This window comes from Emys orbicularis, chromosome 8, assembly GCF_028017835.1.
Source record: "Emys orbicularis isolate rEmyOrb1 chromosome 8, rEmyOrb1.hap1, whole genome shotgun sequence".
NCBI classification, from domain to species: domain Eukaryota; kingdom Metazoa; phylum Chordata; order Testudines; family Emydidae; genus Emys; species Emys orbicularis.
Window position 1 is genome coordinate 75,212,422 of NC_088690.1, and position 12,221 is coordinate 75,224,642.

The 12,221-nt window shown below is 45.1% G+C and overlaps 1 pseudogene; it reads right to left on the minus strand.

Annotated features, from left to right (window-relative positions):
- LOC135882923 (protocadherin gamma-A12-like) lies at nucleotides 1-4,874 on the minus strand (annotated as a pseudogene).
- Between the last annotated feature and the right edge of the window lie 7,347 nt (nucleotides 4,875-12,221).

Consider the following 12,221-nt stretch of genomic DNA (forward strand, 5'->3'; position numbering starts at 1 on the left):
CTATGAAAAGGTAAAGAACAAGCAGGAAACGGAAGCCACAGCGATCACCAAATACAAGGTGAGGCTGGACTGGGGGTCTACAGGAGCTAAGAGGCTGCTTAAATCGGAGAGGATTTCGGGGATGCTGTCAGCCACCACCACCGTGACAGAGGTCCGTGGCAGAGAGAGGGGGCTGCCCGTTGTCCTTCACTAAAACCACCAGATTTTGCTTGAGCGCATCTTTGTCTACAAAGTAGCGCGCTGTCCTGATCTCGCCGCTGTGGAGTCCCACAGAGAAGAGTCCCGGCTCTGTAGCCTTCAGCAGCTGGTAGGAGAGCCAGGCGTTCTGCCCGGAGTCTGCATCCACCGCCACCACCTTAGCGACCAGGTAACCCGGCTCGGAGGAGTAAGGGGCCAACTCCACTCCCGTGGAGCCATCGGTGGGAAAGGAGGGATGTAAGATGTGCGGGGTATTGTCATTCTGATCCATTATAAAGAGAGTGACGGAGACATTACCGCTGGGAGGTGGGGAACCCCCATCCTGAGCCTGCACTTGGAACCGAATCTCCCGGAACTGTTCGTAATCGAAGGAGCGCAGAGCGTAGAGAGCCCCAGTCTCAGAGTTAATGGAGATGGAGGAGCCGAGAGGAGCTTCCCGGATCTGACCCACGGTAACCGAGTAAGTGACTGGCGTTTTCTCTCTTCCCCCACCGCCGCCCGTCCGGGTCATGCGCCCTCAGGGATAAAACGGAGGGTTCTCTCGGGTTATTCTCCGTGATGTAGGCTGTGTAGGATGTTTTATCGAAGAGGGGAGCGTTGTCGTTCGTGTCTAAAATCCGAAGTTGGATCGTGGTGGCTGTAGAAAGAGGAGTCCCATTGTCCGTGGCGGTCACTGTGATGTTGTATGTTGCCACCTGCTTCCGGTCCAGGGCTCGGTCTGTCACCAGACTGTAATAATTATCGAAGGGTTTCTTCAGCTGGAAGGGGAGGTTGCTGGATAGGGAGCACGTGACCTCCCCGGTCTCTCCTGAATCCGGATCTTGCACAGTTAAAAGGGCGATCATAGTCCCGTGGGGAGAGTTCTCGAGCATCGAGCTGATAAGAGACCTGAGAGCGATTTCCGGAGCGTTGTCATTCACATCACGGACCACAACGACAACTTTTGATCTTTCAAAAAGAACTTCCCGTCATGCGCTTCCACTTCAATTTCATATCACGCAGATTCCTCAAAGTCCAGGTTCCCCACAAGTGTTACATCTGCCGTCTTCGAGTCCAAGTGGAAGCTTTATCAGTTATCTTTCTAACTGAATATTGCATTTCTTTATTGATTCCTTCATCAGGATCAGGCGCTTTCACTGTCACCGCCCTGAACCCTATAAGGCACATTTTCCAGAACACTCAGGTTGTAGACCGACTGGCGTATTGTCATTTGCAGCCTCAACAATAACTCTGATAATGCGAAGTGCCAGACCTAACGGGATCTCCTCCGTCAGTGGTTGTAGAGGTTAGATTGTAAAGTTCGTTCTTCTCCGTCCAGCCACTTTCCCAGCACCAATTCGGCATATTTAACTCCATCGGATCCACTTTGCACAACCAGAGAGAAACGCCTATTCGTGCTCAGTTGATAGCCCTGGAGAGAAATAATGCCCATATGTGGGTCCTGCGCCTCCTGAATTGGGAATCGGGTCCTCGCCACTGTTAACTCTCTGACTTTTAACTCCAGTTCCTTCGTTTGGAAGCTGGGAGCATTATCGTTAATACATTTTATTTCAATGTCAGTTTCATAAAGTTTCATTTTATCCTTCACTTTAGCCTCAAATTTAACAAACAGTTCTCCATCCGGCCAGCAGATCTGCTCTCTGAGTATCCTTTCCGTGCAGATTAAACGACCACTCTTATAATTCAAAACAAATACTGAGTCCTACTTCTTCGCACAATGCCTACTCCGCGGTCTGAGAGCTCTTTTATATCCGTGCCCCGCAGATCATTTGTGATGTTCCTCACGAAAGAGCCTTTCTCCATTTCCTCCGGAATCGAATAGCGAATCTCCCCAGAAATTGATTCCCAAACAGTAACCAATATAACGCAAAACAGGGCTCACCCTTCGCAGTGTCGTTCCTTATATGTATCTATTCTGTCACTCTCATGTTGATGTGGCGATGCCGCCCATTCTCCGTCTGGGAATGTCTCTGTCTGATTTTATATTTGGCCGAATGTTTCCGACAGTATCACTTGTTAAATCATAAACTGTTTCCATCGAATATCGCCCTTTACGATTCCACCCAGACCCGCTGAGTGACAGGACCGGCTCCAGGGTTTTTGCCACCACAAGCAAAAAAAAAAAAAAAAAAAAAAAAAAAAAAGCCGCGATCGCGATCTGCGGCGGCAATTCGACGGGAGGTCCTTCGCTCGGAGCGGGACCCTCCGCTGAATTGCCACGGAATGGCTGGACGTGCCGCCCCTCTCCGGAGAGGCCGCCCCAAGCACCTGCTTGGCAAGCTGGTGCCTGGAGCCGGCCCTGCTGAGTGAAAGAGTCTGACCTGTGTTCTGGGCTGCGACACATGGGGCGGAGCTGGCCGGATCTCTCCTGGCGTTAGTCTGCCTGATTGGTGAACAGCAGAGTTCAGAGTCTCAACCAGTAACTGCAGAAGTTCTGTGCTGGAGTTTTTCGATTGGTATTTATATCAAACAATAACAACATACGCTCCCTGCAAGTTTTCAATTTGATATTTTAAAATGTAAATATGCTACTTTTCACTTTTATATAAACAGGAGAGTCTACTGGCACATAAGGAATGAACAAAAGTATTGCTGGTGCAGAATCTCTTTTATTTTACACACAAATATTGTAATAATATGTTGTATAATTTTAATATGGTTGTGCATGAATTTTACACACACACATTTGTTTATAATGATCATGCGTATGTCACCTTGACGGATTGGTCCTTCAGCCCTCATCTAGATTACACCGATCACAACACATCTTCCAGTCTTCTCTTATCCTGGCCTTGCTGCTCCATGTTCAGCAATACCTTTTCACCATAAAATCTTCCCATCTCTTTGAAGACTGTCCTCGTGGTCATTTCAGTTCCCAGGGGTACCATTTGGCAACAGCTGCAGTCCACTGATTGTCACTGAGCCCAGTTACATGCCCGACCCATCACATTTTATTGTACCTGCTTTCAGCAACGACTTCCTGAACTCCGCTCTGCTGTCTGATCACTTCATTGGGGAGTTGGTCATGGATTGAAATCCCCCAAATTCCATGTATATGCAAATATCTTTTACCTGGATATGATATTCTTCCACCTTACTGTCATCTGTGCCTTTCATTTGGGCACTGTGCAATTGTTAAACAGTGCTGCCCAATTTTAGCAACCTTCTTTCTGGTTTGTACATCTGCAGCTGTAAATACTATTTATTTTAAGATAGTATTTATTTGTTCAAATGTTATTCATAAAATTAATTAGCAGTTCAATTGATGATAATGATAGGAGCTCAGCAACAAACAAGAGGCAGGGATGCTGGAACAATTTGTATAGTGGGGGTGCTGAGAACCATTGAACCAAACTGTAAACCCTGTATATGATGGAAACCACTTCAAGCCAGGGAAGACGCCCATCTACACTGAATGGATTGTCCTGTGAATGTTCTGTCTGGGGTATAGGTAATGGCTTCCTGCTATGACTAAGTGAAGTCATGCATGGACATGTGACTTGCCCATGTGACTCCAAACAATATCTTGTCACCTGTGATTTTCCACTAGCTGTCCTGAGGGCTTTGTTTGAAACAATGGGTTTCCCTCCACATGGCAAAAGCTATGAAAGGCCCTGGAAACATCTCCATTTTGCCTCTACCCTGCTCCAGCCCCTTTCCTGCTCAAGCCTCTGGACTATGAACTTATACTAATGGGAGTATTATAACCAAGGGACTGAGGACCTTCCGATGATTTGAAAGCAAACAGAGACTTATGAAGCCAGCAGTTTATTCCATCACTGCTACAAGCCTGAACCAAGAACTTTGCAATTACTGTATGTACTTGATTCCTTTAACCAATTTTAACTCTCACCTTTCTTTCTTTTTTATAAATAAACTTTTAGATACTAAAGGTTTGGCAACAGTGTGATTTTTGAGTAAGTTCTGAGTTGTATATTGACCTGGATGTGTGGCTGGTCCTTTGGGATCAGAAGAACCTTTTATTTGAGGAGATTGGTTTTAAAGAACCACTCATCTTTAAATCCAGTGGTTTTGGTGGTGATATAAACACTGGAATGCCTAAGGAAACTGCTTTTATGACTTCTTCCTAGCTAGTGTGGTGAAACAGAAGTTTACTTTTGTTGCTGGTTTGGTCTATCTCATGGCAGAATAACCTCCAGTTTTGGGGTGTGTCTGCCCTATTTCTCAGCAGTTTGTCCTGAATTTGGTATTCTCAGTTGTGACCCACAAAGACACAGTTACAGTGGTAAAACTGGCAGACCCAGAGAAGGAAGGAAGAGCCAAAAGAGTAGAAAAGGGCTCAGGGAAATGCAGCAAGGTACGGGGTGAAACAGATCTTGACTGTTGACTAGAGGGTTCCTGAGCTGGAACCTGGGGTAGGAGGCAGGCCTGGGTTCCCCAGCTAGCCTCTGGGACAGTGGCACTGGAGGGGCAGTGCATAGGAAGACTGCCTGAGCCTGTTTGGGAGAATAGACTCCCCCCTGACTGTGACTTAGCCAGAGGGCTGAGTCATGAAGAGACTGCAGCAGCTCCTAGAGGGAGAGAGGGGCTGCAGACAAAGAGCTAGAGGTGGAGGGATGGCTTGCAACCATAGGGAGAGGTGTCAACCTGGTGAGCTATTCCCCAGAATGGCCAGGAGGAGGCACCATACCTGTGATATGTAGACTACCCGTCATACTTCCCTTGTTGCAATTTAAGACCATTGCTTCTTGTCCTGTTCTTGGAGGTTAAGGAGAACAATTTTTCACCCTCCTCTTTGTAACAACCTGAAAACTGTTATCATGTCCCACCTCAGTCTCCTCTTCTCCAGACTAAACAAACCCATTTTTTTCCCAATCTTTCCTCCTAGGCCATGTTTTCTTGACCTTGAACCATTTTTGTTGCTCTCCTCTGGATTTTCTCCAATTTGTCCACATTTTTAAGGTACAATTGACCTGGGGTAAGTGACTGGTCCTTTGGGACTGGGAGTAACCTGAATATTATTGTCATTTTTGGTGAAAGGGACCATCTATCATGAAGGAAGGCTTTCCTGGGTGGCATGATAGACCGGAGTGCCCAAGGGACTGTCTGTGACTCCATGTTAAGACTGCTATAGTGCTTGAGGAGTTCACACTTAGTATTTGGTTGGTGAAAATTATTATCAAACACACAACCAGTTTGGGGTTTGTGCCCTGGTTTGTAACAGTCTGCCCTGAGTTTGGCGCCCATGTTCATCAGTCACTCCAGACAAAATGACTATATGGTAATATTGAGGGGTTGTATTGTATTGTCCTCTGGTGTCTGTGCCTTGTCGTGCTGGGACAGCTTGTGTGCTCTAACGATCCCCAGAGTCTGTGTCGGCAGGGGATTTTTGCTTCTGGTAGGTTCAACCATGCTGTATTGGTCTGTGAGGGAGGGGCCAGACAAAACAGAAACCCTGGTCCTTCAGGTTAGGGGTTAGGCACACCGCTAACAACCCTGTCTCATAAAAGACAAAATATGTTATGGAAACAGCAATGGAGAAATCGACCATTACTGTGTGTGATGGCCTTCAGGAGTCAATGACCCATATGACTGCCAGTGGTGAAAGCCAAAAGAAAGCCACTGGCATGAAGACTGAAGTGCTCAACACCAAGACAAAACCCAAACTTGTTTTTTGGAATGTACGGATAATGTATGAAACAGGGAAGCTAGCTCAGGTCACAGCAGAGATGAGATGCTACAGCTTACACATCCTGGGTGTCAGCAAGAGCAGATGGATGGGATCAGGAAGATTAACAACAGCCTCAGGAAAAAGTTTGCTGTTTTCTGGACGGGATGATGGATAACACCATGAGGGTGTAATAATATCACCCTGATTCAGTGCTATGCTCTGACAAATAACAGTGATGAAGAAGTAAAGGACAAATTCTACCTTACACTACAGGTGGAGTTAGAGAGAGTATCATGCCACAACCTAACTATCATCATGGGAGACCTGAATGCCAAGGTCCGTAAGGACAACACAAACAATGACAGAGCAATGGGAAGACATGGGTGTGGCACCATGAATGAAAATGGAGAAAGGCTTGTTGATTTCTGTAATATGAATGGCCTAGTCATCAGTGGAATCCTATCTGAACATTGTGAAATTCACAAGCTGACATGGTGTTCTCCAAATGGCAGAAATAAGAACCAGATTGACCATATCATGATCAATGGCAAATGGCGATGCTCATTGACAGATGTGAAAGTGAGAAGGGGTGCAGATGTTGGCAGCGACCATCACCTCATGACAGCCTCTATCAAGCTAAAACTGAGAAGTGAGAGTCCACCAATCAAGGGACCTAGGTGTTATGATATTGACAAGCTAAAGTCCCTTGAAATACAGAAAGCCTTCGTTCTGCAGTTAAAGAACAGGTTTCAAGCACTTGCAGACCTTGATGAAGAGGAGGGGAATGCAGATGAGGAGATCAACAAGAAGTGGGACAAAGAAACAGTAATTTATAAACAGAGCCATGAAGCCTGTCTAGGCTACAAGTAGAAGAGAAGGAAGGAGTGAATTACACCCAGCACATGGAATGCCATAGAAACCAGATGAGCCCTGAAGAAAAAAGTTTTAGACACAAAATCCCAGAAGCTAAAGGACAAATACCACGAGCAGTATAGCAAGGCACACCAGGAGGTCAAACACCTTGTGAGAGTGGACAAACGGCATAATATTGATAATCTGGCAACACAAGCAGAGGATGCAGCTGCTCGTGGTGAACAAGGAATCATCTACAAAATGATGCAGCTTATCAGTGGTAAATGGCAGACACCAACAAATACTCTCATCAGGAGCAAACAAGGACACCTACTAAAAACTGAAAAAGGACAAGAAATGTGCTGGACAGAGCATTTTAAAGAATTGCTGAACAGGGAGCCACCTAAAGAGGAAGCAAACATCCAGGAGGCAGAAGAAGATCTTGATATCAACATAGACACCTCAACTAAGGAAGAGATCAAGTGCCAGATGAGTGGACCAATGGGGTTATAGTGAAGATACTAAAGAAAGGAATCCTCAGTGATTGTAATAACTGGCGTGGTATCACACTTTTATCTGTGCCAAGCAAAGTATTGTGTAAGATCATAGTCCAGCATATATCAAAGGCGGTCTATAACGTTCTCAGAAAAGAGCAAGCTGTTTTTTGGAAAGGGCGTGGATGCACAGACCAGATCTTCACTCTACGAAACATAATAGAACCGTGCTTAGAATGGCAACAGCAACTCTACATACATTTCATAGACTATGAGAAGGCTTTTGATAGCATTCACAGGACCAGATTATGGAGCATTCTGTGGGTGTATGGAATTCCTTTCCGTATAATCAACATAATCAAAAGCTTCTATTTCAACTTTACATGCAGTGTTGATCAGAGTGAGCTCAGTTTTGAAGTCAAAACAGGAGTATGCCAGGGGTATGTCATGTCTGCAATCCTCTTCAACATTGCCTTCGACTGGGTAATCCGGCTGTCACGGAGTTTGGGGGAGACAAGGCCCTGCACCCCCGGCTTCCTGCGATTCACCGTGACTTTTAGCCAAGCAGTAGAACAGAAGGTTTATTAGCTGACAAGAACACAGTCCACACCAGAGCTTGTAGGCATAAACAGGACCCCCTTAGTCAGGTCCTTCTGGGTAGTAGCGAACTTAGCCCCCAACCTCAAAGTTCTCTACGATTCCCCAGCCAGCTCAAGACTGAACCTCTCCCACCCCTCTTTCTTGCCTTTTCCTCTTTCCCGGGCCAGGAGGTCACCTGATCTCTTTATTCTCCAACACCTTTAGCTATCCCCTGGCAGGGGGGAAGGGCCCCAGCCATTAGTTGCCAGAAGACAAAGTGCTGGCCATTTATGCACACTGGCCCTTTGCTCTGCAACAATCTCACCCCCTAAAAACTTAAAAAATGCATAGGGGAAACTAAGGTACCCACACAGTATTAAAAAACAACATTAAAAACAGTCCCACTTCGTCACATCAGCATACAAAAGAAGACATGCCAAGAAGCATTAAATGGACACTCTTCTCATCCCTTGAAGACCTGGACTTCCCGGATAATGTCGGTCTCCTATCATACCCAACACCATATACAAGAAAAAAACAACTCGACTCAATGCATTCAGGCAGCAAATTGGACTGAAAACCAGCTGCAATAAGACAGATATCATAGAATATCAGGGTTGGAAGGGACCTCAGGAGGTCATCTAGTCCAACGCCCTGCTCAAAGCAGGACCAATCCCCAGACAGGTTTTTGCCCCAGATCCCTAAATGGCCCTCTCAAGGATTGAATTTACAATCCTGGGTTTAGCAGGCCAATGCTCAAACCACTGAGCTATTCCTCCCCTCCTTTAATATTGCATCACCAGTACGGATAGAGGATTATGTTTCCACCAATGTAGAAGCATTCACATACTTGGGCAGGATGGTGGAACAAGCCAGGACATCCAGAACAAAATCAATAAAGTCAGTAAAACCTTCAGGAGCTTAAATACAGTCTGGAAATCATCAAAATACAACACCAAAACTCAAGATTTATAAGAGCTGCATACTTTCAACACTATTTTATAGTGCATAATGCTGGGGAATGAGAAAGTATGGCATGTCCAAACTGTCTTCATTCCATACAACCTGCCTCAGAAAAATCCTCCATATCTTTTGGCCCAGAACAATCTCAAACCAAGATCTATTGACACAATGCAGCCAAGAGGATCTGAGCACCATCATTGCCAGCAGGTGTTGGAGATGGATCGGTCATGTGCTTCGGATGAAAACTGATTTCATCAGTAGAGTAGCAATAAGATGGACACCTGAAGGCAAGGGAAAATGAGGCTGCCCCAAAACAACATGGCAAAGAGCTGTGGAAGCTGATCTGAAAAACCTGGGGCACAGCTGGGGAACCATTGAAAGACTTGCCAGAAACAGACAGGATTGGAGGAGCTTCATCACTGCCCTAAACGCCAGAGGCGTAATAAGAACATGATGATGATGATGATGATGATGATGTATTGTGAGCCTCTGTGACTGTGTAAATCACCAGGCAGAACAGAGACATGAATTAGTGTGAGGGGGTGATCTTCAACAAAAAGTGTTATGCCCTTCCCAAAAGGAAAGGCTATCAATATCAGATGGACTATTGTGGATGTTGCAACTGAAAGTTATCTATGTACTGTCAACAAGAGGACCAAAGACTGTTGTTGTTCTGCCTCCTCAGTGAAGATGAGTCATTCAAGGAACTCCTCATATCAGCTGACCTTTGCAGCTGAAACCATGTGAGAAGGAGAGAATATAACCCCTAACAAGAAGGAATTGATCATCTCTATGCTGCTTGGGCTCTGGGGAGCCAGGTGTGTTTCCAGGCATAAGCACAAGATCCCCAGTTGTCTAGCCTGGGTTAGTCCTAAAGGACATATACAGCTTTCTTATTATAGAAGTTTCTATTACCTTTTGAAACTTAAGATTGTAACCCATTTGTGTATCTGTTTAGCCACTTCAACCTTGTAAATAACTCTCCTGTTTCCTTTTCCTATTTAATAAATATTTATATAGTTTATTATAGGATTGACTACAAGTGTCTCTTGTAGTGTCTCTGGAGGATCTTAACAGAAGCTACAAAGTTAGACATCTTAAATCAGCAGGTCCAGATAACTTGCATCCAGGAGTTTTAAAAGATATGCCTGAGGAGTGCATTGAACCATTAATATTGATTTTCAATAAGTCTTGGAGCTCTTGGAAAGTTCCAGAAGACTGGAAGAAAGCTACTGTTGTGACATTTTTTCAAAAGAGCTAACAGAATGACCTGGGTAATTATAGGCCTGTTAGCCTGACATTGATCCCAGGCAAGATTATGGATCAGCTGATATGGGACTCCATTAATAAACAACTAAAGGAGGGTAACATAATTAATGCCAATCAGGATGGATTTATGGAAAATAGATCCTGTCAAACTAACTTATCTTTTTTTGATGAGATTACAACTTTGGTTGATAAAGGTAATAGTGATAATGTAATATATTTAGACTACTGTAAGGTGTTTGATTAGTTACCACACAACATTTTCATTAAAAAACTAGAATGATATAAAATTAACATGGCAAACATTAAATGGATAAAAACTGGATAACTCATAGGTCTCAAAATGTAACTGTAAATGGGGAATTGTCATCAAATGGGTCTGTTTCCAATGGAGTCCTTCAGAGGATCCGTTCTTTGCCCTATGCTTTTTAACATCTTTATCAATGACCCAGAAGAAAACATAAGATCATAAATGATAAGGTTTACAGATGACACAAAAATTGGGGAAGTGATAAACAATGAAGTGGGGCAGGTCACTGATTCAGAGTGATCTAGATTGTTTGGTAAACTGGGCAAAAGCAAACAATATCCATTTTAATATTGCTAAATTTAAATGTATACATCTGTAAATAAAAAATGGAGACCATAAATACAGGATGGGAGATGCTATCCTGGGAAGTCGTGACTTTGAAAAGATTTGGGGTGGGGATGGATAATCAGTCGAACATGAGGTCCCGATGTGATGCTATAGCCAAAAGAACTAATGTGATCCTGGGACACATAAATAGGGGAATCTCAAGTAAGAGTGGAGAGGTTATTTTACCTCTGTGTTTGGTACTGGTGTGACCATTGCTGGAACTCTATGTCCAGTTCTGGTGCTCACAATTCAAGAAGGGGAACTACAGGCCAGTCAGCCTCACCTCAGTCCCTGGAAAAATCATGGAGCAGGTCCTCAAGGAATCAATTATGAAACATTTAGAGGAGAGGAAAGTGATCAGGAACAGTCAGCATGGATTCACCAAGGGGAAGTCGTGCCTGACTAACCTAATTGCCTTCTATGATGAGATAACTGGCTCTGTGGATGAGGGGAAAGCAGTGGATGTGTTATTCCTTGACTTTAGCAAAGCTTTTGATACGGTCTCCCACAGTATTCTTGCTGCCAAGTTAAAGAAGTATGGGCTGGATGAATGGACTGTAAGGTGGATAGAAAGCTGGCTAGATCGTCGGGCTCAACGGGTAGTGATCAATGGCTCCATGTCTAGTTGGCAGCCAGTTTCAAGCGGAGTGCCCCAAGGGTCGGTCCTGGGGCCGGTTTTGTTTAATATCTTTATTAATGATCTGGAGGATGGAGTGGACTGCACTCTCAGCAAGTTTGCCGATGACACTAAACTAGGAGGCGTGGTAGATACACTAGAGGGTAGGGATCGGATACAGAGGGACCTAGACAAATTAGAGGATTGGGCCAAAAGAAACCTGATGAGGTTCAACAAGGACAAGTGCAGAGTCCTGCACTTAGGACGGAAGAATCCCATGCACAGCTACAGACTAGGGACCGAATGGCTAGGTAGCAGTTCTGCAGAAAAGGACCTAGGGGTCACAGTGGACGAGAAGCTGGATATGAGTCAACAGTGTGCTCTTGTTGCCAAGAAGGCTAACGGCATTTTGGGCTGTATAAGTAGGGGCATTGCCAGCAGATCGAGGGACGTGATCGTTCCCCTTTATTCGACATTGGTGAGGCCTCATCTGGAGTACTGTGTCCAGTTTTGGGCCCCACACTACAAGAAGGATGTGGAAAAATTGGAAAGAGTCCAGCGGAGGGCAACAAAAATGATTAGGGGTCTGGAGTGCATGACTTATGAGGAGAGGCTGAGGGAACTGGGATTGTTTAGTCTCCAGAAGAGAAGAATGAGGGGGGATTTGATAGCAGCCCACAACTACCTGAAGGGGGGTTCCAAAGAGGATGGAACTCGGCTGTTCTCAATGGTGGAAGATGACAGAACAAGGAGCAATGGTCTCAAGTTGCAGTGGGGGAGGTCTAGGTTGGATATTAGGAAACACTATTTCACTAGGAGGGTGGTGAAGCACTGGAATGCGTTACCTAGGGAGGTGGTGGAGTCTCCTTCCTTGGAGGTTTTTGAGGCCCGGCTTGACAAAGCCCTGGCTGGGATGATTTAGTTGGGAATTGGTCCTGCTTTGAGCAGGGGGTTGGACTAGATGACCTCCTGAGGTCCCTTCCA